The following is a 26,277-nucleotide window of genomic DNA, read 5'->3' on the forward strand; positions in this document are numbered from 1 at the left end:
CAGTATATACCATAGAATTATAGCAAAAATAAGAATTATTATAAAGAAGAATGCATTTTAAACCTATCGAAAAATAGTACCCATTGTAAAGATAATTAAATATCTTCAAAGTATATGTACTTCACCCCAAAAAGTTCATTCCAAACAGTTGCTTAGTACAGTCAAAAACAAAAATTCTCCAGAAAAGCCCCTGATTACTCAGGTTCTCTAAACTAGAAGATTTATCCGATAAGAACACAATAATAGATTGGTAAAGGCCCTCACGGGTCGTACACCGCTTACAAACGTGATGGTCTATGGTCTACATGTTTTTGCAAGACACTGAGGAAGGAGGACACTCAGCCGTAGTACCTACGAGGAGAAAGTTATGCCAAAGTTTTTATGCTACAGATGTGTTAAATTTTTTTAACGATGTGAAAGTTATGCTTCAGATGTTAAATTGCTATTTTGCCGAAGTTATGCCACTGTTACATACTGCCACATTGGATGTCATTCAACACTTCAAGTGTACAGGTTTATTCCAATATTTGGAAAAAAATTTTTTTTTTTTTTTTTTTTTTTTTTTTTTTCACTTTTAGGATTCCTACTAAGGACAGTTATCGATACGTAAAGACTTCACGGTCGTATACCTATTGAATAAGCGAAGACCTAAGACCTAAGAGATGGAATATCCCATTGGGCGGGGCGCGCGTCACCGACCGACGGCAAGAAAGAGTAGGCACGATCTGGTTTACTTTAAAACTGAAACCTATGGCGTTTGTATCACATAATTGTTTTTAATTTTTAAATGTGATGCGCTGTATAGTGATGAGATTATGAAAGTCACAATTTTTTTTTTTTTTTTTTTTTTTTTTGTCAAATACGATTTAATATATCTCATTAAAGCACGTTTTACTGCATTTCCTGCATTTTTTCACTCGTAATTCTTGTACAATAGGTAAAAACTCTAACCACAAATTTTATGAACTTAATTTTACGTAAAAATAAAGAAAAATTAAATAAGATTGATAGTACGTGACGCTTTGAAATAAATAAGGTAAAATTAAACAAGATCTGATAATTTAAAAAAAAAATTTAATGAACATTTTCAGGCAGTGATTTTCAAAACTATAATTACATTACAAAATGATCATTTATTTGATTATATCGTCATTAAATTATTAACATTAAAGTATATTATTTATTTTAGTAATTTATAAAATTCGGAGCATAAAATTTTCAGAGCATAATGAAGGAAAAAAAATAGATAAAATAAAACTTAGAAGCAATCAGATTTTATATTATGCCCAAAAGGAACCTTTTTTACTCGTTCTGTGTGTTACCTATATTTACTGAATATCATGTTCTTCGCCCGTAAACCACATACATTTGAAAACAACATATGTTTGGAATTTCCGCACTGGAGATAAAAATATTATTTTCCATTAAGTGTTACCATTGCTCGCTGTGAACACATTGAATTTGTTAATCAAAAATTCGTTAAAGTTTTACAAAATATGAAACAGATTAAAACAAATTCGAAATACGGCCGTCCAGATGCCCATGTTCGAGTGGAGGATTACATTATTCAAAATTTGATGGCTCTAGATACTGTCCTTTTTGTCAAAGTGTAAGAAACATACGTGTATTCATGCAGATTCCTTCATTATTTAAATTCTTTACATATAATACAAGGCGATAATATTTGGTAACAACAATTTGCAAGGAGACACGGACACTTATAGTAAAACAGCGCAAAATGCAGTTTCGATACTAACAGCCTTTCTAGGCGACCGCCGCTTTGGGTTAATAAATTAAATTAACAGTAAATAAAAAAAAAAATCTTATGCAGAACTAAAAGTAAATTTAAAAAAATAGTCACTATAAAATACAAGCAAAAATAATTATTACGGTTAAATACAATTTTAATATTAGAATTAATGTATAAAAATTTTTAAGGCATCAAAAGTGTTTATCACTATGAAGTATTATGAAAGATAATTGAAATAAAATTCCTTTATAGAAATTGTGCTATAATACTCACCTACAGTTTTAAAAAAGAAGCACAATTTAGAATTTTAAACAAAACTTTCAAAAATTCGTTTTTAAATATTTTAGTACTTTTTACTTATTTACACCAATAAAAAGCCTAAAAATTGCAAGAGAAAATTGCTTGTTTGAAATTTTCTCTTAGTTCAGATTTAAAATATTATTTCCTAAAAGAAGTAGTTACAAATTTCCTTACAGCATACGAAAAGCTAAAAAAATATCCAACACTGAAAGCATGCAATAGCTTTATAATTATTTGAAACGTTAATTATGCTTGATAAATATGCTAAAGTTTTAAAAATCAATCTCAATTTCAAAAATAAAAATATATAGAAATTCTAATTTGTGAAATGAGGCGCTACATACAGCTTTTTCTTGATAATTATACACGCTGCAATAGGCAACCAATGTTAAATTTCTGCTAGTCGTCCCTACTCCTCCGGATGTGATCAAGGTGACAGCCGGCAACGCCTCAGACGAGGGAGAAAACCCGTTTGGGTTTGTCTATTTCTTATAAGGTCCATGCTTGATACCAGATGACGTTTATCAGTTGTTCCCATAAAGTAAGCCCTTACACGACGTGGCTTATTTCTTCCCCCCGCGTCACACTCCTCGTACTACGATAGCAGCCATCTCCATGTATTCTTTCTGTTGATCAAGCACCCAAAATACTTTCCCCTTTTCTGGAACATACTTTTAACATAAACGTTGATGTTATATATATGGTTTCCTTAAATTCAGGGCGACATTTCTCACACAGTTTCTAGTTATGGCGTTAATTATATTTTCCTTACGTCTTTCATGCTCTTGGAATAGACACACAAAAATTTAAGTTTGCCTTCGCAGTTTCCTAATGTCGGTTAAGCTTGCAAATACAATCAATTCTGCATTTGAAGCTTTTATTTATGTACTTGTTAAACGCGAAAACCTGCAAGTACTTCACCTCAAATTGAAAATCTAGCAAAATGTCCGTCAAATGAAAATGAGCGGAATCTAATTCTTCAGATAAATAACTGTATATTCGTATAAATTAAAACTAAAGTAACAAAATTTTGTTTCTAATCAGCATTCATGTATGACTTTATTTCAACAATTAACCATTAAAATCAAAATAAAATGATCGTAAAATTCAATCCTGTCTTCTTTCATGATTAAGAAGCTAAATTTGAATTTCTTATGCTAACAATCCTCAAATAATAAAGAAACAAGGAAAGTAACTCATCGTTTTAGAAAAACGACGACAGTGCGAGATCATTTCTCATAGTCATCATAACTCTACTGTTAAATTAAAAAACCCCCGAAAGGGATCCCAAAAATTGCCTGAGCCGACGGTATTACACGTCGACACGGCGGGGTATTGGGAAAAGTTTTCAACTAGCAATAGTCACGCCTCGGGAGAACCTCACTGGCTATGACACTGCCTCTGCGCAAAGCTAACAGGAACATGTCTATTGGATTTATCAGTATACCTTTTTTGTATTTAAAAAGCGGGAGCGTTCTTTAAAAAGCGTTAGCTTGCTTTCCCTATTCTTATCAACTACTATTAATAGATGTAATCGACTTGGTTATAAGGAAATCAGATAGTAAGAGAGCATTTTTTCTGTTAAATTTGTTAGTCTCTAAATATTCGCTTCGTATCAGAAATGGAGTATGGTTATTCTTTTTTGGAATAAACATTTTCGCTAGTTACACTAAATTAAAGGATACTCAGTTCACAAAGCCTGCATTATTACATTTAATTTATGTGTATTAAAAAAATTAATTTGCCAACCTACCCAACTAGTTATTAAATATTCCTTCAATTTCAAGCAGTTTTTTGATAAAAGTTCGGATATTCATATGCGTGAACTTATTTTATTTAATTTTATCATGGAACAAGTATTCTGTCTAAATATTCCATGTGTAATGTGAATATAAGCCAGTTTTTCTCAGAAAGTTCTCCACCAAGGCATCCTTCCCCTAGCAGATAACGTTTGTGTTCTTTTGCTATTCGAATAACCTAATCTATTTAAATATCCACACTTGTTCTCTTTTACACAAGGTAAACATAGATGTCTTCAGAAAATATTGGACACTCATCAACTATTAATGTTAAAGGTTTAAGCAAAAACTTTAAGCATAATAAAAAAAAAAAAAAAATGCAAGAATTGAACTTACAAATAACACAGAATTTTGTATTTTTCATAATACATTTTTCTTCCTGCATTATATGAATTCTCTATTAACCGTTTTTGTGTAATAATTTTCATTATGGATTACATAATATGCATCTCTAAATGTGCTAAGAAATTGGGACTGCCACTACCCACAGACGCCTACTCCTTAAAGTGATTACTGATCATAATTTCTGAAGGAATAAGCAAGTTTCTGAGTGGATATTTTGGTATCAATACTGTAAATAACTACTTCGTAATATAAAAGAATATTTTTTTCTGCCATAAAAACTCTTTTTTCATATATAACTTCTCATTTATACTTTACTGAAACATAAACTTTATCTTAAATCAGCTCACTGCAATTTTTCTTCCAGAATTTTTGCGATATCGCAAAATTACTCTTTTTTAAAATGATTATAATAACTCTTCTAGCGATGACAAATCGATTGCGACAAATATTATCAATAAATTTCTCTCTGTTTATACATGCATATATGTATTAATACATATATGTATGTATTCATATAGTATAAGTTTCAAGGAAGCCTATAAGAATATAAAATACGAGATTAGCAAATAAATAAAATACGATCGACTGTAATTACAGTTTCAAGATTTTCCTTCAGCATTTAATTCTTAATGATTTATTTCTCTGATAGTGTTGATTTATATATAGTTAGCTATTTTAATCTTATTATATGTTTATTGCGTCTTGTATTTTTCATTTTGTTCATGGTTTTCCTTTCCTTAGCCTGGCAAATTTCTGGCATTGCCCCTTCCCCATAAGTTCTACGCGAAGTTTCTATAATTGATTCATTACATTACTCGACTTTTTATACTTACCTTTTCATTTCCTATCAGTGCAGACTAACGTGATAGATTGACTACAACGATTACAATTGTTAATAAACAGTTATGATTTCATGATAACGTTTGATTAGAGAGAGGATGCTGAAAACATACTTAGACTCCGCCCATACTTTTGAACCTGAGATTTGTTTCGTTTTCTACGTGACATGTATTTATTTCTTGCTGCATTTTTATACGTTAATCAACAGTTTGGTTTATTCTCATTGCAAACATAATCCATTATTTACTTTAGCTTTATTCATTATAGTATTTTTTAACTGGAAGTTAATGCAGAATTCTTTCAATTCACGATTCCTCTTGCTGCGTTTACTATTCGCGACTTTGCACTTGATGCTTCATAATGGATTATTTATTTGACAATGTCCAACAGCATTATGTCCTTAGTAAGCAATTCCAGCACATCGGAATCCACCAATGGTTAAACGAGAAACTTGTTAAAATGTGATTGTTCGACCCGGTCTCAAGTCTCGCGAAAAAGGCTACCTGTATCCTGTATGGTCGTTTTTCGTGGTTTACTTCATGTGTAATGTAGATAGAGACCAATTTTCCTTAAAAACCTTTTCACGAAGGCATTTCTCTCTTAGGCAGATAGCTCTAGTGTGTTTCGAAACCAAACCATCTCCTAATAGTAGTATGTGTAAATGGAATTATGTGCAAACCAAAAACCCAAAATGATAGAAATCGTTTCTTATAAGCTCTGGGATTAAATAATTAAGTTTTAATTTAAGAAGTTCTGTGTCCCCTAATTTCTTTTATGACACTCAAACCATTTTAGAAGAGAACTAAGAAAGCAAAGAAGATAATCTAAATCGAATTTCACTGCATATGTTTTTGAAATTACTGAACAAAATTGATAATTTATGTCTTATACGTTTCTTTTTATGTGCTTCTATATGCGTGAATAGGGCTTTGTACGTGAGTTTATTTTGCATATATTAAAGTGTTGTTGAATTACAATATTTGAAATTATTGAAAATAAAATAATTCATTTGCAAACTTATTTTGGTTACATTATTTGTTAGGATTAATTTGTAATTTCATTAACATAATATTATTATTAAATTTATATATTAGCAGCCCTTTTACTTAATTTTTTTTTAATTTTATTTTTTATGCCTATTTGAATCTTGGAAAAAAAAAATAAGGACAAGAAGAAGAAAGAACTTTACATGCGAGAAGTTTAGTATGCAAATCAATAAGGTTCGTCACAAAATTTCAGCATCTGTAAGATGATTGTCTCCATAATAGTTTGGAACTAAGAACTGTCTATCGAAATACATAACAAAAGATTCAGTAACAGCCTCCCAGAGGAGAAATGTTGCTAACCTTCTCCTTGCACATTCCATGTATTCTTGTGATATTGACTCTGACTGAAGGCATAGGTTCAGTACTGAAGGGACCAGGTTCAATTAACTTCTTACGAAAGATCACAGCTGCATTTTATGTTTATTCGTAACGAAGATTTGCATAAACACCTCAAAACTGAAGATATAAAATCTCACATCAAAAGGATAAATAATAATCTTTCCACTAAAGCAGTCAGTAACAACACCATACACTACGCAGACAACTTTAAATTACTTAGCAAAGATTTCAACTTAAGACCATATGTCACTCATCTATTTAGGTTTGACATTTAATCTTACCATAAGCTCACATCTCAGTGCAACACCAACACAGATCAACACAGATATACAGGGTTATCCAAATTTAAGTTCCCCAACTCCGAAGCCTGTGCAGAGTGTTGTATGGGTTATAATGTGATACGATACTGCAATCATCTGTAATTCTCTAAATCCGGATCTTGCTATTCAAAAACTACAAAATGCAACAAATTAGCTTTCTCCATGGTATAAAGAATGGAAGATCAAAATCAACGCAGCCAAATCAACAGTTATAATCTTCAGAAGAACCCACTCAAAACGCACATATAATGACATAAAATTTGACAACAATATCATTCCTCGAAAAGCAACAACGAAGTATTTAGGAGTTTTCCTGGACGAAAAGCTCACATTTAAAGACCATATAATAGAAGTAAGAAATAAAGCCCTCAAAGCATTAATGTCAATATATCCACTCATAGGAAGAAATTCACCCCTAAATATAAACACAAAAATAATCCTCTACCTACAAAGTGTTCGCCCTATTCTACTTTACGCAGCACCGGCATGGGCACTCGCTGCAAAAACAATCAAGAAATTCTGCAAAAAATCCAAAATAAAGCTCTCCGATTAATAACAAACGCACCATGGTTTGTAAGAAACTCCACTCTGCATAGAGATCTAAAAATCAAAATTTTAAATTCTGAAATCCTCATCCATTCACATAACTTCTTTCAAAACCTAGACAATAGCAATCATGATGTACTCAAAAAATTAGGAAAATATGACTATACAGTCTCTCAGCCATTTAAACGACCCAGAACCATCTACCACAACAGCAAATGGTGAAAAAACAAGAAGAGCTCCGTAGCCGAGCTGTAAAAACCATTACCACTGCGCTTCTCGTAGCATCCAGGGTTCGACCCTCAGCGGAACCTTAAAATGCAAAGGACTTGTAAATATTTTAAGTATCAAATTTTTAGCATATAATCAAGAAAACCTTTTATCTTGGATCAAATGCAATTATGTACATAGAATAAAAAATTTTATAGTTATACTCATCATGTCAAGAGTTAGTATAAAAAGAATTATTGAAAAGAAAAAAATGCACCTTATTTACTCAAGAAAAATGCACTCAAGAATAATGTAAAAGACCTATTGTAAAGAAAAAATGTACCATATTTACTAATGCGACGTACCGTGTTGTAAAAATAAATTACAAATTACCGCAAAAATGTATTTGTATAGGAAATAAATGTACAGTATATACCCAAGAATTATAGCAAAAAGAATTATTATTAAGAATGTACCATATTTATAATGCAACGTGCCGTGTCATAAAAATATATTACAAATTACCGCAAAAAGTATTTTGTATAGGAAATAAATATACAGTATATACCATAGAATTATAGCAAAAATAAGAATTATTATAAAGAAGAATGCATTTTAAACCTATCGAAAAATAGTACCCATTGTAAAGATAATTAAATATCTTCAAAGTATATGTACTTCACCCCAAAAAGTTCATTCCAAACAGTTGCTTAGTACAGTCAAAAACAAAAATTCTCCAGAAAAGCCCCTGATTACTCAGGTTCTCTAAACTAGAAGATTTATCCGATAAGAACACAATAATAGATTGGTAAAGGCCCTCACGGGTCGTACACCGCTTACAAACGTGATGGTCTATGGTCTACATGTTTTTCCAAGACACTGAGGAAGGAGGACACTCAGCCGTAGTACCTACGAGGAGAAAGTTATGCCAAAGTTTTTATGCTACAGATGTGTTAAATTTTTTTAACGATGTGAAAGTTATGCTTCAGATGTTAAATTGCTATTTTGCCGAAGTTATGCCACTGTTACATACTGCCACATTGGATGTCATTCAACACTTCAAGTGTACAGGTTTATTCCAATATTTGGAAAAAATTTTTTTTTTTTTTTTTTTTTTTTTTTTTTTCACTTTTAGGATTCCTACTAAGGACAGTTATCGATAGGTAAAGACTTCACGGTCGTATACCTATTGAATAAGCGAAGACCTAAGACCTAAGAGATGGAATATCCCATTGGGCGGGGCGCGCGTCACCGACCGACGGCAAGAAAGAGTAGGCACGATCTGGTTTACTTTAAAACTGAAACCTATGGCGTTTGTATCACATAATTGTTTTTAATTATTAAATGTGATGCGCTGTATAGTGATGAGATTATGAAAGTCACAATTTTTTTTTTTTTTTTTTTGTCAAATACGATTTAATATATCTCATTAAAGCACGTTTTACTGCATTTCCTGCATTTTTTCACTCGTAATTCTTGTACAATAGGTAAAAACTCTAACCACAAATTTTATGAACTTAATTTTACGTAAAAATAAAGAAAAATTAAATAAGATTGATAGTACGTGACGCTTTGAAATAAATAAGGTAAAATTAAACAAGATCTGATAATTTAAAAAAAAAATTTAATGAACATTTTCAGGCAGTGATTTTCAAAACTATAATAACATTACAAAACGATCATTTATTTGATTATATCGTCATTAAATTATTAACATTAAAGTATATTATTTATTTTAGTAATTTATAAAATTCTGAGCATAAAATTTTCAGAGCATAATGAAGGAAAAAAAATAGATAAAATAAAACTTAGAAGCAATCAGATTTTATATTATGCCCAAAAGGAACCTTTTTTACTCGTTCTGTGTGTTACCTATATTTACTGAATATCATGTTCTTCGCCCGTAAACCACATACATTTGAAAACAACATATGTTTGGAATTTCCGCACTGGAGATAAAAATATTATTTTCCATTAAGTGTTACCATTGCTCGCTGTGAACACATTGAATTTGTTAATCAAAAATTCGTTAAAGTTTTACAAAATATGAAACAGATTAAAACAAATTCGAAATACGGCCGTCCAGATGCCCATGTTCGAGTGGAGGATTACATTATTCAAAATTTGATGGCTCTAGATACTGTCCTTTTTGTCAAAGTGTAAGAAACATACGTGTATTCATGCAGATTCCTTCATTATTTAAATTCTTTACATATAATACAAGGCGATAATATTTGGTAACAACAATTTGCAAGGAGACACGGACACTTATAGTAAAACAGCGCAAAATGCAGTTTCGATACTAACAGCCTTTCTAGGCGACCGCCGCTTTGGGTTAATAAATTAAATTAACAGTAAATAAAAAAAAAAAAATCTTATGCAGAACTAAAAGTAAATTTAAAAAAATAGTCACTATAAAATACAAGCAAAAATAATTATTACGGTTAAATACAATTTTAATATTAGAATTAATGTATAAAAATTTTTAAGGCATCAAAAGTGTTTATCACTATGATGTATTATGAAATATAATTGAAATAAAATTCCTTTATAGAAATTGTGCTATAATACTCACCTACAATTTTAAAAAAGAAGCACAATTTAGAATTTTAAACAAAACTTTCAAAAATTCGTTTTTAAATATTTTAGTACTTTTTACTTATTTACACCAATAAAAAGCCTAAAAATTGCAAGAGAAAATTGCTTGTTTGAAATTTTCTCTTAGTTCAGATTTAAAATATTATTTACTAAAAGAAGTAGTTACAAATTTCCTTACAGCATACGAAAAGCTAAAAAAATATCCAACACTGAAAGCATGCAATAGCTTTATAATTATTTGAAACGTTAATTATGCTTGATAAATATGCTAAAGTTTTAAAAATCAATCTCAATTTCAAAAATAAAAATATATAGAAATTCTAATTTGTGAAATGAGGCGCTACATACAGCTTTTTCTTGATAATTATACACGCTGCAATAGGCAACCAATGTTAAATTTCTGCTAGTCGTCCCTACTCCTCCGGATGTGATCAAGGTGACAGCCGGCAACGCCTCAGACGAGGGAGAAAACCCGTTTGGGTTTGTCTATTTCTTATAAGGTCCATGCTTGATACCAGATGACGTTTATCAGTTGTTCCCATAAAGTAAGCCCTTACACGACGTGGCTTATTTCTTCCCCCCGCGTCACACTCCTCGTACTACGATAGCAGCCATCTCCATGTATTCTTTCTGTTGATCAAGCACCCAAAATACCTTCCCCTTTTCTGGAACATACTTTTAACATAAACGTTGATGTTATATATATGGTTTCCTTAAATTCAGGGCGACATTTCTCACACAGTTTCTAGTTATGGCGTTAATTATATTTTCCTTACGTCTTTCATGCTCTTGGAATAGACACACAAAAATTTAAGTTTGCCTTCGCAGTTTCCTAATGTCGGTTAAGCTTGCAAATACAATCAATTCTGCATTTGAAGCTTTTATTTATGTACTTGTTAAACGCGAAAACCTGCAAGTACTTCACCTCAAATTGAAAATCTAGCAAAATGTCCGTCAAATGAAAATGAGCGGAATCTAATTCTTCAGATCAATAACTGTATATTCGTATAAATTAAAACTAAAGTAACAAAATTTTGTTTCTAATCAGCATTCATGTATGACTTTATTTCAACAATTAACCATTAAAATCAAAATAAAATGATCGTAAAATTCAATCCTGTCTTCTTTCATGATTAAGAAGCTAAATTTGAATTTCTTATGCTAACAATCCTCAAATAATAAAGAAACAAGGAAAGTAACTCATCGTTTTAGAAAAACGACGACAGTGCGAGATCATTTCTCATAGTCCTCATAACTCTACTGTTAAATTAAAAAACCCCCGAAAGGGTTCCCAAAAATTGCCTGAGCCGACGGTATTACACGTCGACACGGCGGGGTATTGGGAAAAGTTTTCAACTAGCAATAGTCACGCCTCGGGAGAACCTCACTGGCTATGACACTGCCTCTGCGCAAAGCTAACAGGAACATGTCTATTGGATTTATCAGTATACCTTTTTTGTATTTAAAAAGCGGGAGCGTTCTTTAAAAAGCGTTAGCTTGCTTTCCCTATTCTTATCAACTACTATTAATAGATGTAATCGACTTGGTTATAAGGAAATCAGATAGTAAGAGAGCATTTTTTCTGTTAAATTTGTTAGTCTCTAAATATTCGCTTCGTATCAGAAATGGAGTATGGTTATTCTTTTTTGGAATAAACATTTTCGCTAGTTACACTAAATTAAAGGATACTCAGTTCACAAAGCCTGCATTATTACATTTAATTTATGTGTATTAAAAAAATTAATTTGCCAACCTACCCAACTAGTTATTAAATATTCCTTCAATTTCAAGCAGTTTTTTGATAAAAGTTCGGATATTCATATGCGTGAACTTATTTTATTTAATTTTATCATGGAACAAGTATTCTGTCTAAATATTCCATGTGTAATGTGAATATAAGCCAGTTTTTCTCAGAAAGTTCTCCACCAAGGCATCCTTCCCCTAGCAGATAACGTTTGTGTTCTTTTGCTATTCGAATAACCTAATCTATTTAAATATCCACACTTGTTCTCTTTTACACAAGGTAAACATAGATGTCTTCAGAAAATATTGGATACTCATCAACTATTAATGTTAAAGGTTTAAGCAAAAACTTTAAGCATAATAAAAAAAAAAAAAAAAATGCAAGAATTGAACTTACAAATAACACAGAATTTTGTATTTTTCATAATACATTTCTCTTCCTGCATTATATGAATTCTCTATTAACCGTTTTTGTGTAATAATTTTCATTATGGATTACATAATATGCATCTCTAAATGTGCTAAGAAATTGGGACTGCCACTACCCACAGACGCCTACTCCTTAAAGTGATTACTGATCATAATTTCTGAAGGAATAAGCAAGTTTCTGAGTGGATATTTTGGTATCAATACTGTAAAGAACTACTTCGTAATATAAAAGAATATTTTTTTCTGCCATAAAAACTCTTTTTTCATATATAACTTCTCATTTATACTTTACTGAAACATAAACTTTATCTTAAACTCAGCTCACTGCAATTTATCTTCCAGAATTTTTGCGATATCGCAAAATTACTGTTTTTTTAAAATGATTATAATAACTCTTCTAGCGATGACAAATCGATTGCGACAAATATTATCATTAAATTTCTCTCTGTTTATACATGCATATATGTATTAATTAATACATATATGTATGTATTCATATAGTATAAGTTTCAAGAAAGCCTATAAGAATATAAAATACGAGATTAGCAAATAAATAAAATACGATCGACTGTAATTACAGTTTCAAGATTTTCCTTCAGCATTTAATTCTTAATGATTTATTTCTCTGATAGTGTTGATTTATATATAGTTAGCTATTTTAATCTTATTATATGTTTATTGCGTCTTGTATTTTTCATTTTGTTCATGGTTTTCCTTTCCTTAGCCTGGCAAATTTCTGGCATTGCCCCTTCCCCATAAGTTCTACGCGAAGTTTCTATAATTGATTCATTACATTACTCGACTTTTTATACTTACCTTTTCATTTCCTATCAGTGCAGACTAACGTGATAGATTGACTACAACGATTACAATTGTTAATAAACAGTTATGATTTCATGATAACGTTTGATTAGACAGAGGACGCTGAAAACATACTTAGACTCCGCCCATACTTTTGAACCTGAGATTTGTTTCGTTTTCTACGTGACATGTATTTATTTCTTGCTGCATTTTTATACGTTAATCAACAGTTTGGTTTATTCTCATTGCAAACATAATCCATTATTTACTTTAGCTTTATTCATTATAGTATTTTTTAACTGGAAGTTAATGCAGAATTCTTTCAATTCACGATTCCTCTTGCTGCGTTTACTATTCGCGACTTTCCACTTGATGCTTCATAATGGATTATTTATTTGACAATGTCCAACAGCATTATGTCCTTAGTAAGCAATTCCAGCACATCGGAATCCACCAATGGTTAAACGAGAAACTCGTTAAAATGTGATTGTTCGACCCGGTCTCAAGTCTCGCGAAAAAGGCTACCTGTATCCTGTATGGTCGTTTTTCGTGGTTTACTTCATGTGTAATGTAGATAGAGACCAATTTCCCTTAAAAACCTTTTCACGAAGGCATTTCTCTCTTAGGCAGATAGCTCTAGTGTGTTTCGAAACCAAACCATCTCCTAATAGTAGTATGTGTAAATGGAATTATGTGCAAACCAAAAACCCAAAATGATAGAAATCGTTTCTTATAAGCTCTGGGATTAAATAATTAAGTTTTAATTTAAGAAGTTCTGTGTCCCCTAATTTCTTTTATGACACTCAAACCATTTTAGAAGAGAACTAAGAAAGCAAAGAAGATAATCTAAATCGAATTTCACTGCATATGTTTTTGAAATTACTGAACAAAATTGATAATTTATGTCTTATACGTTTCTTTTTATGTGCTTCTATATGCGTGAATAGGGCTTTGTACGTGAGTTTATTTTGCATATATTAAAGTGTTGTTGAATTACAATATTTGAAATTATTGAAAATAAAATAATTCATTTGCAAACTTATTTTGGTTACATTATTTGTTAGGATTAATTTGTAATTTCATTAACATAATACTATTATTAAATTTATATATTAGCAGCCCTTTTAGTTAATTTTTTTTTAATTTTATTTTTTATGCCTATTTGAATCTTGGAAAAAAAAAATAAGGACAAGAAGAAGAAAGAACTTTACATGCGAGAAGTTTAGTATGCAAATCAATAAGGTTCGTCACAAAATTTCAGCATCTGTAAGATGATTGTCTCCATAATAGTTTGGAACTAAGAACTGTCTATCGAAATACATAACAAAAGATTCAGTAACAGCCTCCCAGAGGAGAAATGTTGCTAACCTTCTCCTTGCACATTCCATGTATTCTTGTGATATTGACTCTGACTGAAGGCATAGGTTCAGTACTGAAGGGACCAGGTTCAATTAACTTCTTACGAAAGATCACAGCTGCATCTTATGTTTATTCGTAACGAAGATTTGCATAAACACCTCAAAACTGAAGATATAAAATCTCACATCAAAAGGATAAATAATAATCTTTCCACTAAAGCAGTCAGTAACAACACCATACACTACGCAGACAACTTTAAATTGCTTAGCAAAGATTTCAACTTAAGACCATATGTCACTCATCTATTTAGGTTTGACATTTAATCTTACCATAAGCTCACATCTCAGTGCAACACCAACACAGATCAACACAGATATACAGGGTTATCCAAATTTAAGTTCCCCAACTCCGAAGCCTGTGCAGAGTATTGTATGGGTTATAATGTGATACGATACTGCAATCATCTGTAATTCTCTAAATCCGGATCTTGCTATTCAAAAACTACAAAATGCAACAAATCAGCTTTCTCTATGGTATAAAGAATGGAAGATCAAAATCAACGCAGCCAAATCAACAGTTATAATCTTCAGAAGAACCCACTCAAAACGCACATATAATGACATAAAATTTGACAACAATATCATTCCTCGAAAAGCAACAACGAAGTATTTAGGATTTTTCCTGGACGAAAAGCTCACATTTAAAGACCATATAATAGAAGTAAGAAATAAAGCCCTCAAAGCATTAATGTCAATATATCCACTCATAGGAAGAAATTCACCCCTAAATATAAACACAAAAATAATCCTCTACCTACAAAGTATTCGCCCTATTCTACTTTACGCAGCACCGGCATGGGCACTCGCTGCAAAAACAATCAAGAAATTCTGCAAAAAATCCAAAATAAAGCTCTCCGATTAATAACAAACGCACCATGGTTTGTAAGAAACTCCACTCTGCATAGAGATCTAAAAATCAAAATTTTAAATTCTGAAATCCTCATCCATTCACATAACTTCTTTCAAAACCTAGACAATAGCAATCATGATGTACTCAAAAAATTAGGAAAATATGACTATACAGTCTCTCAGCCATTTAAACGACCCAGAACCATCTACCACAACAGCAAATGGTGAAAAAACAAGAAGAGCTCCGTAGCCGAGCTGTAAAAACCATTACCACTGCGCTTCTCATAGCATCCAGGGTTCGACCCCCAGCGGAACCTTAAAATGCAAAGGACTTGTAAATATTTTAAGTATCAAATTTTTAGCATATAATCAAGAAAACCTTTTATCTTGGATCAAATGCAATTATGTACATAGAATAAAAAATTTTATAGTTATACTCATCATGTCAAGAGTTAGTATAAAAAGAATTATTGAAAAGAAAAAAATGCACCTTATTTACTCAAGAAAAATGCACTCAAGAATAATGTAAAAGACCTATTGTAAAGAAAAAATGTACCATATTTACTAATGCGACGTACCGTGTTGTAAAAATAAATTACAAATTACCGCAAAAATGTATTTGTATAGGAAATAAATGTACAGTATATACCCAAGAATTATAGCAAAAAGAATTATTATTAAGAATGTACCATATTTATAATGCAACGTGCCGTGTCATAAAAATATATTACAAATTACCGCAAAAAGTGTTTTGTATAGGAAATAAATATACAGTATATACCATAGAATTATAGCAAAAATAAGAATTATTATAAAGAAGAATGCATTTTAAACCTATCGAAAAATAGTACCCATTGTAAAGATAATTAAATATCTTCAAAGTATATGTACTTCACCCCAAAAAGTTCATTCCAAACAGTTGCTTAGTACAGTCAAAAACAAAAATTCTCCAGAAAAGCCCCTGATTACTCAGGTTCTCTAAACTAGAAGATTTATCCGATAAGAACACAATAATAGATTGGTAAAGGCCCTCACGGGTCGTACACCGCTTACAAACGTGATGGTGTATGGTCTACATGTTTTTCCAAGACACTGAGGAAGGAGGACACTCAGCCGTAGTACCTACGAGGAGAAAGTTATGCCAAAGTTTTTATGCTACAGATGTGTTAAATTTTTTTAACGATGTGAAAGTTATGCTTCAGATGTTAAATTGCTATTTTGCCGAAGTTATGCCACTGTTACATACTGCCACATTGGATGTCATTCAACACTTCAAGTGTACAGGTTTATTCCAATATTTGGAAAAAAAATTTTTTTTTTTTTTCACTTTTAGGATTCCTACTAAGGACAGTTATCGATAGGTAAAGACTTCACGGTCGTATACCTATTGAATAAGCGAAGACCTAAGACCTAAGAGATGGAATATCCCATTGGGCGGGGCGCGCGTCACCGACCGACGGCAAGAAAGAGTAGGCACGATCTGGTTTACTTTAAAACTGAAACCTATGGCGTTTGTATCACATAATTGTTTTTAATTATTAAATGTGATGCGCTGTATAGTGATGAGATTATGAAAGTCACAATTTTTTTTTTTTTTTTTGTCAAATACGATTTAATATATCTCATTAAAGCACGTTTTACTGCATTTCCTGCATTTTTTCACTCGTAATTCTTGTACAATAGGTAAAAACTCTAACCACAAATTTTATGAACTTAATTTTACGTAAAAATAAAGAAAAATTAAATAAGATTGATAGTACGTGACGCTTTGAAATAAATAAGGTAAAATTAAACAAGATCTGATAATTTAAAAAAAAAATTTAATGAACATTTTCAGGCAGTGATTTTCAAAACTATAATAACATTACAAAACGATCATTTATTTGATTATATCGTCATTAAATTATTAACATTAAAGTATATTATTTATTTTAGTAATTTATAAAATTCTGAGCATAAAATTTTCAGAGCATAATGAAGGAAAAAAAATAGATAAAATAAAACTTAGAAGCAATCAGATTTTATATTATGCCCAAAAGGAACCTTTTTTACTCGTTCTGTGTGTTACCTATATTTACTGAATATCATGTTCTTCGCCCGTAAACCACATACATTTGAAAACAACATATGTTTGGAATTTCCGCACTGGAGATAAAAATATTATTTTCCATTAAGTGTTACCATTGCTCGCTGTGAACACATTGAATTTGTTAATCAAAAATTCGTTAAAGTTTTACAAAATATGAAACAGATTAAAACAAATTCGAAATACGGCCGTCCAGATGCCCATGTTCGAGTGGAGGATTACATTATTCAAAATTTGATGGCTCTAGATACTGTCCTTTTTGTCAAAGTGTAAGAAACATACGTGTATTCATGCAGATTCCTTCATTATTTAAATTCTTTACATATAATACAAGGCGATAATATTTGGTAACAACAATTTGCAAGGAGACACGGACACTTATAGTAAAACAGCGCAAAATGCAGTTTCGATACTAACAGCCTTTCTAGGCGACCGCCGCTTTGGGTTAATAAATTAAATTAACAGTAAATAAAAAAAAAAAATCTTATGCAGAACTAAAAGTAAATTTAAAAAAATAGTCACTATAAAATACAAGCAAAAATAATTATTACGGTTAAATACAATTTTAATATTAGAATTAATGTATAAAAATTTTTAAGGCATCAAAAGTGTTTATCACTATGATGTATTATGAAAGATAATTGAAATAAAATTCCTTTATAGAAATTGTGCTATAATACTCACCTACAATTTTAAAAAAGAAGCACAATTTAGAATTTTAAACAAAACTTTCAAAAATTCGTTTTTAAATATTTTAGTACTTTTTACTTATTTACACCAATAAAAAGCCTAAAAATTGCAAGAGAAAATTGCTTGTTTGAAATTTTCTCTTAGTTCAGATTTAAAATATTATTTACTAAAAGAAGTAGTTACAAATTTCCTTACAGCATACGAAAAGCTAAAAAAATATCCAACACTGAAAGCATGCAATAGCTTTATAATTATTTGAAACGTTAATTATGCTTGATAAATATGCTAAAGTATTAAAAATCAATCTCAATTTCAAAAATAAAAATATATAGAAATTCTAATTTGTGAAATGAGGCGCTACATACAGCTTTTTCTTGATAATTATACACGCTGCAATAGGCAACCAATGTTAAATTTCTGCTAGTCGTCCCTACTCCTCCGGATGTGATCAAGGTGACAGCCGGCAACGCCTCAGACGAGGGAGAAAACCCGTTTGGGTTTGTCTATTTCTTATAAGGTCCATGCTTGATACCAGATGACGTTTATCAGTTGTTCCCATAAAGTAAGCCCTTACACGACGTGGCTTATTTCTTCCCCCCGCGTCACACTCCTCGTACTACGATAGCAGCCATCTCCATGTATTCTTTCTGTTGATCAAGCACCCAAAATACCTTCCCCTTTTCTGGAACATACTTTTAACATAAACGTTGATGTTATATATATGGTTTCCTTAAATTCAGGGCGACATTTCTCACACAGTTTCTAGTTATGGCGTTAATTATATTTTCCTTACGTCTTTCATGCTCTTGGAATAGACACACAAAAATTTAAGTTTGCCTTCGCAGTTTCCTAATGTCGGTTAAGCTTGCAAATACAATCAATTCTGCATTTGAAGCTTTTATTTATGTACTTGTTAAACGCGAAAACCTGCAAGTACTTCACCTCAAATTGAAAATCTAGCAAAATGTCCGTCAAATGAAAATGAGCGGAATCTAATTCTTCAGATCAATAACTGTATATTCGTATAAATTAAAACTAAAGTAACAAAATTTTGTTTCTAATCAGCATTCATGTATGACTTTATTTCAACAATTAACCATTAAAATCAAAATAAAATGATCGTAAAATTCAATCCTGTCTTCTTTCATGATTAAGAAGCTAAATTTGAATTTCTTATGCTAACAATCCTCAAATAATAAAGAAACAAGGAAAGTAACTCATCGTTTTAGAAAAACGACGACAGTGCGAGATCATTTCTCATAGTCCTCATAACTCTACTGTTAAATTAAAAAAACCCCGAAAGGGTTCCCAAAAATTGCCTGAGCCGATGGTATTACACGTCGACACGGCGGGGTATTGGGAAAAGTTTTCAACTAGCAATAGTCACGCCTCGGGAGAACCTCACTGGCTATGACACTGCCTCTGCGCAAAGCTAACAGGAACATGTCTATTGGATTTATCAGTATACCTTTTTTGTATTTAAAAAGCGGGAGCGTTCTTTAAAAAGCGTTAGCTTGCTTTCCCTATTCTTATCAACTACTATTAATAGATGTAATCGACTTGGTTATAAGGAAATCAGATAGTAAGAGAGCATTTTTTCTGTTAAATTTGTTAGTCTCTAAATATTCGCTTCGTATCAGAAATGGAGTATGGTTATTCTTTTTTGGAATAAACATTTTCGCTAGTTACACTAAATTAAAGGATACTCAGTTCACAAAGCCTGCATTATTACATTTAATTTATGTGTATTAAAAAAATTAATTTGCCAACCTACCCAACTAGTTATTAAATATTCCTTCAATTTCAAGCAGTTTTTTGATAAAAGTTCGGATATTCATATGCGTGAACTTATTTTATTTAATTTTATCATGGAACAAGTATTCTGTCTAAATATTCCATGTGTAATGTGAATATAAGCCAGTTTTTCTCAGAAAGTTCTCCACCAAGGCATCCTTCCCCTAGCAGATAACGTTTGTGTTCTTTTGCTATTCGAATAACCTAATCTATTTAAATATCCACACTTGTTCTCTTTTTCACAAGGTAAACATAGATGTCTTCAGAAAATATTGGATACTCATCAACTAGTAATGTTAAAGGTTTAAGCAAAAACTTTAAGCAAAAAAAAAAAAAAAAAAAAAAAAAAATGCAAGAATTGAACTTACAAATAACACAGAATTTTGTATTTTTCATAATACATTTCTCTTCCTGCATTATATGAATTCTCTATTAACCGTTTTTGTGTAATAATTTTCATTATGGATTACATAATATGCATCTCTAAATGTGCTAAGAAATTGGGACTGCCACTACCCACAGACGCCTACTCCTTAAAGTGATTACTGATCATAATTTCTGAAGGAATAAGCAAGTTTCTGAGTGGATATTTTGGTATCAATACTGTAAAGAACTACTTCGTAATATAAAAGAATATTTTTTTCTGCCATAAAAACTCTTTTTTCATATATAACTTCTCATTTATACTTTACTGAAACATAAACTTTATCTTAAACTCAGCTCACTGCAATTTATCTTCCAGAATTTTTGCGATATCGCAAAATTACTGTTTTTTTAAAATGATTATAATAACTCTTCTAGCGATGACAAATCGATTGCGACAAATATTATCATTAAATTTCTCTCTGTTTATACATGCATATATGTATTAATTAATACATATATGTATGTATTCATATAGTATAAGTTTCAAGAAAGCCTATAAGAATATAAAATACGAGATTAGCAAATAAATAAAATACGATCGACTGTAATTACAGTTTCAAGATTTTCCTTCAGCATTTAATTCTTAATGATTTATTTCTCTGATAGTGTTGATTTATATATAGTTAGCTATTTTAATCTTATTATATGTTTATTGCGTCTTGTATTTTTCATTTTGTTCATGGTTTTCCTTTCCTTAGCCTGGCAAATTTCTGGCATTGCCCCTTCCCCATAAGTTCTACGCGAAGTTTCTATAATTGATTCATTACATTACTCGACTTTTTATACTTACCTTTTCATTTCCTATCAGTGCAGACTAACGTGATAGATTGACTACAACGATTACAATTGTTAATAAACAGTTATGATTTCATGATAACGTTTGATTAGACAGAGGACGCTGAAAACATACTTAGACTCCGCCCATACTTTTGAACCTGAGATTTGTTTCGTTTTCTACGTGACATGTATTTATTTCTTGCTGCATTTTTATACGTTAATCAACAGTTTGGTTTATTCTCATTGCAAACATAATCCATTATTTACTTTAGCTTTATTCATTATAGTATTTTTTAACTGGAAGTTAATGCAGAATTCTTTCAATTCACGATTCCTCTTGCTGCGTTTACTATTCGCGACTTTCCACTTGATGCTTCATAATGGATTATTTATTTGACAATGTCCAACAGCATTATGTCCTTAGTAAGCAATTCCAGCACATCGGAATCCACCAATGGTTAAACGAGAAACTCGTTAAAATGTGATTGTTCGACCCGGTCTCAAGTCTCGCGAAAAAGGCTACCTGTATCCTGTATGGTCGTTTTTCGTGGTTTACTTCATGTGTAATGTAGATAGAGACCAATTTTCCTTAAAAACCTTTTCACGAAGGCATTTCTCTCTTAGGCAGATAGCTCTAGTGGGTTTCGAAACCAAACCATCTCCTAATAGTAGTATGTGTAAATGGAATTATGTGCAAACCAAAAACCCAAAATGATAGAAATCGTTTCTTATAAGCTCTGGGATTAAATAATTAAGTTTTAATTTAAGAAGTTCTGTGTCCCCTAATTTCTTTTATGACACTCAAACCATTTTAGAAGAGAACTAAGAAAGCAAAGAAGATAATCTAAATCGAATTTCACTGCATATGTTTTTGAAATTACTGAACAAAATTGATAATTTATGTCTTATACGTTTCTTTTTATGTGCTTCTATATGCGTGAATAGGGCTTTGTACGTGAGTTTATTTTGCATATATTAAAGTGTTGTTGAATTACAATATTTGAAATTATTGAAAATAAAATAATTCATTTGCAAACTTATTTTGGTTACATTATTTGTTAGGATTAATTTGTAATTTCATTAACATAATATTATTATTAAATTTATATATTAGCAGCCCTTTTACTTAATTTTTTTTTAATTTTATTTTTTATGCCTATTTGAATCTTGGAAAAAAAAAATAAGGACAAGAAGAAGAAAGAACTTTACATGCGAGAAGTTTAGTATGCAAATCAATAAGGTTCGTCACAAAATTTCAGCATCTGTAAGATGATTGTCTCCATAATAGTTTGGAACTAAGAACTGTCTATCGAAATACATAACAAAAGATTCAGTAACAGCCTCCCAGAGGAGAAATGTTGCTAACCTTCTCCTTGCACATTCCATGTATTCTTGTGATATTGACTCTGACTGAAGGCATAGGTTCAGTACTGAAGGGACCAGGTTCAATTAACTTCTTACGAAAGATCACAGCTGCATCTTATGTTTATTCGTAACGAAGATTTGCATAAACACCTCAAAACTGAAGATATAAAATCTCACATCAAAAGGATAAATAATAATCTTTCCACTAAAGCAGTCAGTAACAACACCATACACTACGCAGACAACTTTAAATTGCTTAGCAAAGATTTCAACTTAAGACCATATGTCACTCATCTATTTAGGTTTGACATTTAATCTTACCATAAGCTCACATCTCAGTGCAACACCAACACAGATCAACACAGATATACAGGGTTATCCAAATTTAAGTTCCCCAACTCCGAAGCCTGTGCAGAGTGTTGTATGGGTTATAATGTGATACGATACTGCAATCATCTGTAATTCTCTAAATCCGGATCTTGCTATTCAAAAACTACAAAATGCAACAAATCAGCTTTCTCCATGGTATAAAGAATGGAAGATCAAAATCAACGCAGCCAAATCAACAGTTATAATCTTCAGAAGAACCCACTCAAAACGCACATATAATGACATAAAATTTGACAACAATATCATTCCTCGAAAAGCAACAACGAAGTATTTAGGAGTTTTCCTGGACGAAAAGCTCACATTTAAAGACCATATAATAGAAGTAAGAAATAAAGCCCTCAAAGCATTAATGTCAATATATCCACTCATAGGAAGAAATTCACCCCTAAATATAAACACAAAAATAATCCTCTACCTACAAAGTATTCGCCCTATTCTACTTTACGCAGCACCGGCATGGGCACTCGCTGCAAAAACAATCAAGAAATTCTGCAAAAAATCCAAAATAAAGCTCTCCGATTAATAACAAACGCACCATGGTTTGTAAGAAACTCCACTCTGCATAGAGATCTAAAAATCAAAATTTTAAATTCTGAAATCCTCATCCATTCACATAACTTCTTTCAAAACCTAGACAATAGCAATCATGATGTACTCAAAAAATTAGGAAAATATGACTATACAGTCTCTCAGCCATTTAAACGACCCAGAACCATCTACCACAACAGCAAATGGTGAAAAAACAAGAAGAGCTCCGTAGCCGAGCTGTAAAAACCATTACCACTGCGCTTCTCGTAGCATCCAGGGTTCGACCCTGAGCGGAACCTTAAAATGCAAAGGACTTGTAAATATTTTAAGTATCAAATTTTTAGCATATAATCAAGAAAACCTTTTATCTTGGATCAAATGCAATTATGTACATAGAATAAAAAATTTTATAGTTATACTCATCATGTCAAGAGTTAGTATAAAAAGAATTATTGAAAAGAAAAAAATGCACCTTATTTACTCAAGAAAAATGCACTCAAGAATAATGTAAAAGACCTATTGTAAAGAAAAAATGTACCATATTTACTAATGCGACGTACCGTGTTGTAAAAATAAATTACAAATTACCGCAATAATGTATTTGTATAGGAAATAAATGTACAGTATATACCCAAGAATTATAGCAAAAAGAATTATTATTAAGAATGTACCATATTTATAATGCAACGTGCCGTGTCATAAAAATATATTACAAATTACCGCAAAAAGTATTTTGTATAGGAAATAAATATACAGTATATACCATAGAATTATACCAAAAATAAGAATTATTATAAAGAAGAATGCATTTTAAACCTATCGAAAAATAGTACCCATTGTAAAGATAATTAAATATCTTCAAAGTATATGTACTTCACCCCAAAAAGTTCATTCCAAACAGTTGCTTAGTACAGTCAAAAACAAAAATTCTCCAGAAAAGCCCCTGATTACTCAGGTTCTCTAAACTAGAAGATTTATCCGATAAGAACACAATAATAGATTGGGAAAGGCCCTCACGGGTCGTACACCTCTTACAAACGTGATGGTCTATGGTCTACATGTTTTTCCAAGACACTGAGGAAGGAGGACACTCAGCCGTAGTACCTACGAGGAGAAAGTTATGCCAAAGTTTTTATGCTACAGATGTGTTAAATTTTTTTAACGATGTGAAAGTTATGCTTCAGATGTTAAATTGCTATTTTGCCGAAGTTATGCCACTGTTACATACTGCCACATTGGATGTCATTCAACACTTCAAGTGTACAGGTTTATTCCAATATTTGGAAAAAAATTTTTTTTTTTTTTTTTTTCACTTTTAGGATTCCTACTAAGGACAGTTATCGATAGGTAAAGACTTCACGGTCGTATACCTATTGAATAAGCGAAGACCTAAGACCTAAGAGATGGAATATCCCATTGGGCGGGGCGCGCGTCACCGACCGACGGCAAGAAAGAGTAGGCACGATCTGGTTTACTTTAAAACTGAAACCTATGGCGTTTGTATCACATAATTGTTTTTAATTATTAAATGTGATGCGCTGTATAGTGATGAGATTATGAAAGTCACAATTTTTTTTTTTGTCAAATACGATTTAATATATCTCATTAAAGCACGTTTTACTGCATTTCCTGCATTTTTTCACTCGTAATTCTTGTACAATAGGTAAAAACTCTAACCACAAATTTTATGAACTTAATTTTACGTAAAAATAAAGAAAAATCAAATAAGATTGATAGTACGTGACGCTTTGAAATAAATAAGGTAAAATTAAACAAGATCTGATAATTTAAAAAAAAAATTTAATGAACATTTTCAGGCAGTGATTTTCAAAACTATAATAACATTACAAAACGATCATTTATTTGATTATATCGTCATTAAATTATTAACATTAAAGTATATTATTTATTTTAGTAATTTATAAAATTCTGAGCATAAAATTTTCAGAGCATAATGAAGGAAAAAAAATAGATAAAATAAAACTTAGAAGCAATCAGATTTTATATTATGCCCAAAAGGAACCTTTTTTACTCGTTCTGTGTGTTACCTATATTTACTGAATATCATGTTCTTCGCCCGTAAACCACATACATTTGAAAACAACATATGTTTGGAATTTCCGCACTGGAGATAAAAATATTATTTTCTATTAAGTGTTACCATTGCTCGCTGTGAACACATTGAATTTGTTAATCAAAAATTCGTTAAAGTTTTACAAAATATGAAACAGATTAAAACAAATTCGAAATACGGCCGTCCAGATGCCCATGTTCGAGTGGAGGATTACATTATTCAAAATTTGATGGCTCTAGATACTGTCCTTTTTGTCAAAGTGTAAGAAACATACGTGTATTCATGCAGATTCCTTCATTATTTAAATTCTTTACATATAATACAAGGCGATAATATTTGGTAACAACAATTTGCAAGGAGACACGGACACTTATAGTAAAACAGCGCAAAATGCAGTTTCGATACTAACAGCCTTTCTAGGCGACCGCCGCTTTGGGTTAATAAATTAAATTAACAGTAAATAAAAAAAAAAATCTTATGCAGAACTAAAGTAAATTTAAAAAAATAGTCACTATAAAATACAAGGAAAAATAATTATTACGGTTAAATACAATTTTAATATTAGAATTAATGTATAAAAATTTTTAAGGCATCAAAAGTGTTTATCACTATGATGTATTATGAAAGATAATTGAAATAAAATTCCTTTATAGAAATTGTGCTATAATACTCACCTACAATTTTAAAAAAGAAGCACAATTTAGAATTTTAAACAAAACTTTCAAAAATTCGTTTTTAAATATTTTAGTACTTTTTACTTATTTACACCAATAAAAAGCCTAAAAATTGCAAGAAAAAATTGCTTGTTTGAAATTTT

At 31.0% G+C, this 26,277-nt stretch overlaps 3 non-coding genes across 3 annotated transcripts; all 3 read right to left on the minus strand.

Annotated features, from left to right (window-relative positions):
- Positions 1–3,322: 3,322 nt before the first annotated feature.
- On the minus strand, positions 3,323–3,463 carry LOC146994188 (U4 spliceosomal RNA). Its single transcript, XR_015044177.1, has one exon. It is a non-coding gene; the product is annotated as a U4 spliceosomal RNA (small nuclear RNA).
- A 7,903-nt stretch (positions 3,464–11,366) lies between these two features.
- Positions 11,367–11,507, minus strand: LOC146994189 (U4 spliceosomal RNA). Its single transcript, XR_015044175.1, has one exon. It is a non-coding gene; the product is annotated as a U4 spliceosomal RNA (small nuclear RNA).
- Positions 11,508–19,400: 7,893 nt separating this feature from the next.
- On the minus strand, positions 19,401–19,540 carry LOC146994190 (U4 spliceosomal RNA). Its single transcript, XR_015044181.1, has one exon. It is a non-coding gene; the product is annotated as a U4 spliceosomal RNA (small nuclear RNA).
- Between the last annotated feature and the right edge of the window lie 6,737 nt (positions 19,541–26,277).

The sequence above is a fragment of the Stegodyphus dumicola genome, chromosome 11 (assembly GCF_044657685.1).
Source record: "Stegodyphus dumicola isolate Sdum_Otavi_A_Nest chromosome 11, ASM4465768v1".
Classification (NCBI taxonomy): domain Eukaryota; kingdom Metazoa; phylum Arthropoda; class Arachnida; order Araneae; family Eresidae; genus Stegodyphus; species Stegodyphus dumicola.